The 6,000-nt window shown below is 39.8% G+C and overlaps 1 non-coding gene across 1 annotated transcript; it reads left to right on the top strand.

The window, feature by feature from the left end:
* Positions 1 to 4,414: 4,414 nt before the first annotated feature.
* Positions 4,415 to 4,487, top strand: trnav-uac (transfer RNA valine (anticodon UAC)). The gene has a single exon. It is a non-coding gene; the product is annotated as a tRNA-Val (tRNA).
* The last annotated feature ends 1,513 nt before the right edge of the window (positions 4,488 to 6,000 follow it).

The raw sequence follows: 6,000 nt of genomic DNA, 5'->3' as shown, positions 1-6,000 counted from the left end.
TCATTCTATCTGTCTACATTTATAACCACCCAGCTTCACTAAAATTAGATTCAAAGATGAAGAAAATCTAAAAATGTTGCTTTAAAAAGCAAACCCCATAGACCGATGTTTTAATTCATTAATAAATTATATAAAGACGAGTTTGGAGGCGTTTCATTTTGAGTCGTGCTACTTGCACCTGAGGAGCAGTGCGGTACCTGGGAGGCTCTGATCATGTGACGCTGTCAGAGAAACCCCAGCAAACAATCATGGACACTGCTTGTTGAGCCATCATCTGTTGATAAGACGTGTACGAACAAGTTATCTTTATGGTCATGATGCCAAATGGAATCCAGGTATTTTGAAGCCATACTGTTCTTTAGTGAAATATATTTTAAAGCGTTACAAAAGCCCTTTTGTCTCTTCCTGGTTGGGTTTAGGTAATAACATTAATTGGTAACGGTTAGAAAACGATGATGGTTTCGTCTAAAATACATTCTTTATACAATACAACCGTCACTCAAATGGACACCATTTTGCTGGTTACCCTGGTTTCATGTAAACACAACACATTATAACAAAACATTGTCACTTCCTGGTTGGCTTGAGTCAGTGACATCACTTGGTTGGGGTTTGAAATCAAAACTACTTGGGGAGGGTTAGAAAACGATCATAGTTAAGGCTAAATCGTTGTTTTTACAAAGCCGCACGCAGACGTTATCACGACTATTAGATGTCGCATGTTGTTTGAACGCAACTATTGATCGTATATGCCTGCTTGAACAAATGCCACATAGCCAGTCTCACCGTTTAATGTGTCATCAGACGACATGAAATTACATAAACAAAAAACGTTAAAACACGTGTTTAAACAGGCAAAATGTGCCTGAAGTGGCGTGATAATTAGAACTACTTAGAATCTATTGATATCCTAAAACAAGATAAATACAAATAATTGAAAGTCAACATGATGAATACTCTGGCCAGTCAGGATAATCTACAGACCTGTCATTGGAAGCACTATTCTCTCTGGAACAGACCGAATGGAAAGTGTTGACAGTGACGTCTGAGGATTATCCTGAGTAACTGGGACACTGCAGCAGAATTTTTTAAATGACATTTTTTACTTTTTCATAAGCACCAATGAAATTACATTTACCCACTTTCTATCAGAGAGGGATCTGAATTATCACAGGGAGATGAGAGGAAACTCTGGCACGTAAAGCTGAGATGACCTGTGTGGGCAGGTTTGTGTAAAGCTGATAACTTTACCATCGCACTCATGATCCACCGTCTGAAACAGTGCGGTGACGATTCCTGTATTATTTCCAACAAAGAAGAGACAGATGGGACCCAAGAGCAAGAGTGGGATGGTCCCTCAGTATGTGAATTCCACTAATAGAAATGACCGGCACGAGCAGGACAGACTCTCTATAGAGTCATTCGAATAGCAAGTGTGACGAGAAAACAGCCATCAAAATGGCCTCAGGTGTTAAACAGGAAATGGCTGCCCTGTTAAAACGGGAGAGACACCACACTGTTGTGTCATGTTAATAAAAATTGATTGATTGATTGAGTGTGTTGGACAGAAAATATATCAAAAAGGGGGATTTGGGAAATTGTGATGGGCATGAAGCATTTTTCTTTTTTCTGACATTTTATGGAACAGATCAAATTCAAGCAAATAAAAAGTCATTTGATTATCTGTGAATGAAAACAAAATGCAGATGCAAGTCTAAACATTTACAGCAGGAGTCAAACCATCTCAAGGAATTTGATCTCTCGGATATATATCATCAGCGTCTCGGATGTTAATTACCGTCTCAGGTTTCTGGTTTGCTCATCGTTAGGACCGACAAGGTGATGCCGATTCCAAAACAGCCGACATACAGTGACTCCTCAAACTGTGTCCCAACAATCAGCACCTATTGGAGTCTGGAAGAAGCTGAATGTCACTCCAAATATTTTAATAACTGATGCCCGCGAGGCAGAAGAAGGCCATGAGAGGATAGCAGAGAGCTCTAGGAAAGCCAGTTCCTCCGTTTGTAACAGTACGCTGAGGTGCGGAAGAGCAAGAAAACATTTGGTGGGAATTGACTGGGTGATTCTTAGAAAGGCAAATCAATAGCCCTGTTGGACTGCAAAACAGCCTTTGGAGGATTTACCCCACTCTGGAGCGTCGGTGATCGCTCTCCTGAGCAGCCACAACCACGCAAACGAGACCTTCGTGGACGGACACCTCTGCTGCATCCTTACCACAAAGTTCTTCCTCACGTGTTTGCAAATGAACGTGTAAACAGATGCGTTTTGAAAAGAAGCCCAAGTCAATCAAAATCTAAAATTAAGTACCTCATGGCTCTGTGACTTTAACGTTTTCAAAAGTCCGAAGAGCCGTGCATGCGTGGCAGCACAAGACTATCACAAAACTGGAAGCCTTTTGTACAAAGAATGGGCAAAATTTCACAAAACAAGACTTTTAGCTGCCTACAAAAATCTTCTATAATCTGATACCTGACAAAGTGTGTGTTGCTAAATTCAGACTCGTACTTTCTTGTTATTTTCATCGAAACTGTAAAAGATGGAGATACATCTTTACATCTCTGCCTTTTGGAAATGAGGCCATATTTTACACACTTCACCATCCACAGTAAACTTTATTTCTAAGATTATGTTTCCGTATCATATTATTTTCAACGTGTGAGCTCGCTTAATAGTCTAAACATGACACTGGACTGCCTTCAAGTTTCATACGTATAGGTCGGATAAATTCAGGGTCTGTTGAATAGATCGTCTGGAATTCTGTTCTGCCCTCGCATGAATTTGTCTTTCAGTTCTGGCCCGCGCGTGCTGCAGCCTGGATCAGTGAGAATACAAGCTCTGGCTGGTTCTCAAGGTGTGCCATTGTACCCCATATGATAAACAGATGCGGCTGTCATCCCCATGTTTCTGAGCACAGCCTTACTGCCCCTCTCTGCAGGAGTTAAAATGGCTAAAAATGGACGAATAATGCTAAAGACAGGCATTTTCATTTGGTGTAGGACTATCTCCTTGCTTGAAGACAAAGTTATTTCAAAGACAGGACTTTAATAACTGATTACAGCCTCCTCAGTAGAAAATAAAAATAGAGGGATAGCCTCTTTGACGTTAACATCAGTCAGACAAATGCTCTCAAATCCCAAAATGTCTGCCTATTCAAATTAAGATCACCTTGAAATATATTCTTATCTATTATTATTATTATTATTATTATTATTATTATTATTATCCTTTTTTCCATCTTTAGTATTCTTATCATTTCTATCTATTTGTATTTCATTCTGTGTGTTCTCTTTCCTATTGGTTGCAGGTATAAAAACACATTTCACTGTGCACTCAACTGTGACAAATACAACTTGTCTTAATTGAGCAAAATTAAGCAGAACTCTGCGACTGCCTTCAAAATTCCGTTCTGAACTCTCTCCTGCAGCGACAACAGCAGAAAAGCTCACAGATGGGACAGCAAGGGCCGTGCAGGAGCAAGAGAAGGAAGTGACTTCAGCTAATAGGGAAAAATATCCGAGGTTATATCCAAAAACACACTCGGCACGCGCAAACAAGCAGACAGAGAAGAGCGCTTAGGGACCTCAGTAACACATTTAAGAGATCAAATGTTTGTTGTTTTGCTTCTATAAATGTCACACACAACCAGCGGTGTGTAATGTTCAAACCTTTAAGGTGTGCTGTGCATCTGCTGTGAAGTATTAAACACAAACAACACACTTTCGTTGACTAAATAGCAGTCTGCAGACTCCCTATTTGTTGTTAAGCACTGAAGGTATGTCGGTAAATGGGAGTCTTTTTCTCAATAAATGTGGTCATCAGAAACTTTAATCCCAAATGTGTGAACTGTCAGTCATTTTTAGTCTTACTCCACCATATGTAGCCTAACTATATGTATCATTTTGTCCTTTTTTTACGATACAGCAAGCTGGTAAGATGCAACAATTGTGTCCCTTTTTTGATATTTTAAATCGGAAGTTTGAACGCGTGCACATTTCATCAATGCTAGCTGGAAAGGTAAAAAAATAGGCTTTCTGATGCATCACCTGTTTTGTCGTTAGTCCCAGAAAGAGGGACAAATGAAGGCGATTCTCAGTTCATAGACGTCAGTTCGGCTGTCGGATGATAGCTACCATAATGTGGAATCAGCCACAGAAGCAAGCCGTCCCAAGAGGGCTCCACTCTCCACTGGATGCGAACAGGAGCTGGGTTATAAGCGCATCGGAAGCGGCAGACAGAGGGCGATACAGGGCGGCGCAGTGAATATCTGCGGACCGTCGGCGCCGTCATTATCCTTTCATATCGAAGTGGTTACCATACAGACCCCGAGAGAACAAACATCATACAGAAAAAGCGCCGCTTTTATATACATATCTTTCCGTAATTCCTTGTATGCGGTTCCATAGTGTAGCGGTTATCACGTCTGCTTTACACGCAGAAGGTCCTGGGTTCGAGCCCCAGTGGAACCACGAGTTTCTTTTCGGTCAAGAAATGCTCATCAGTTCTGCTTAAAGTGGCATCAAAGTACTTAACAATTATTAAACCCTATAATACATTGGATCGTCGAAGCGAGGGTAATCAAAAGTTGTTGAATTCATTGTGAAAGTCCTCTGAACACAACGATGTTAAGTTTAAATAAAAAATGCTAGAATCATCAATTGATCTATGTTTTTTTGAGGCTGTTAACTACAATGGATTTCAACTAAACTGCAGGAGTACTACAAACATATTTAATAGGACCATACATCACAACAACAATTATATAAAACAAAAATGAAACTTTCTGACTTTCCTAAACAGTTAATTTGTGGAAGATCTGTTGAACTGGACAGCATGAAAGTGTACAAGTGGCCAGTGAAGTAGCCAGGGAGGGCCTGTTTTCTGTGATTTCTGTGCAATGTTTGTAAAAGCTGTTATCCCACCTTATACCACCGTGTCCCGCATGTTCTTTCAGGAAGAAAAACACCGACACAGCCTGTGTATGTGCATGTATTCGATGGTAAACTGTGTGGCCTCTTTTTAAATAACGGCTCCATTCATTTTGTTTTCTCTTTCATTTTCTGTCCATACTAATCAGCTAAATTCTTAACCATCTTTTAACAGAACCTCTGCTACAGCAGGTGGTACTTAAATCATCAACAAATATCTGTAATCAACCATTTTGGTAACTGAAGAAAGCAAGGGGGGGGGTGAAGAAAATAGGCTACAAAAAGATTATAGAAGTGTTTGATTGATTGCATACAACAAAACAGGTGAGAGCAGTTTGACAAATAAAAGCAGGGATACGGGCAAATGATTCTCGGAGATATGAAGCATTTAAACATGTTCGTTTCCAAGAAAAACAGCCACGGTTGTACTCACTGCAGCTTCTCAAAGTTTTTCTTTGAATTTTTATGCTGAGAGTCTTTATTTTCGGACAGAAAATATATTTAAAAAAACATCAGGATTTACTTTATCCACAATATGATCTGCAGATTATTTAACATTTCGTGGTGGCAGGCCTAATAATTCACATTGCACAGACTTTGTGCTGTTGCGTTCTCTCTGCATATAGCTGTTTCTTTAGTGTACTTTCACTATGGGATAGGAGCCCGAACTACGAAGCATTCTTATTAGTTTGTGGGGTTAACTTAAAGAGCAGACGATTAGGAGATGAAAATATACCATGGTGTGTTGTCCTGTAACTGACTCAAAGTAAAGGGTCTCTACAACCATCAACTAAACCAAAAATCATTTCTTCTGTTTAAGAACAGAAGAAATGATTAATGGAGGTCATGTTCATACTCTTTATACACATGTAACTACAGGGAAACTGTAATTCATTTGATGGAAGCAAACTATTCTCAGATAAACCTGACAAAATTACCAAATCAGCTACATAATTCACGACAGACAGTACTGATGCAAACCATTACCGGGTGTTTGTGTGGGCACTGCTCATTAGCCTCCTGATTTAACTGTCACATTCCTGTCTACATTTCG

The sequence above is a fragment of the Odontesthes bonariensis genome, chromosome 13, assembly GCF_027942865.1.
Source record: "Odontesthes bonariensis isolate fOdoBon6 chromosome 13, fOdoBon6.hap1, whole genome shotgun sequence".
Classification (NCBI taxonomy): Eukaryota; Metazoa; Chordata; class Actinopteri; order Atheriniformes; family Atherinopsidae; genus Odontesthes; species Odontesthes bonariensis.
Note: the sequence above shows the minus strand (reverse complement) of the source record. Positions and strands in the feature narration are given on the sequence as shown.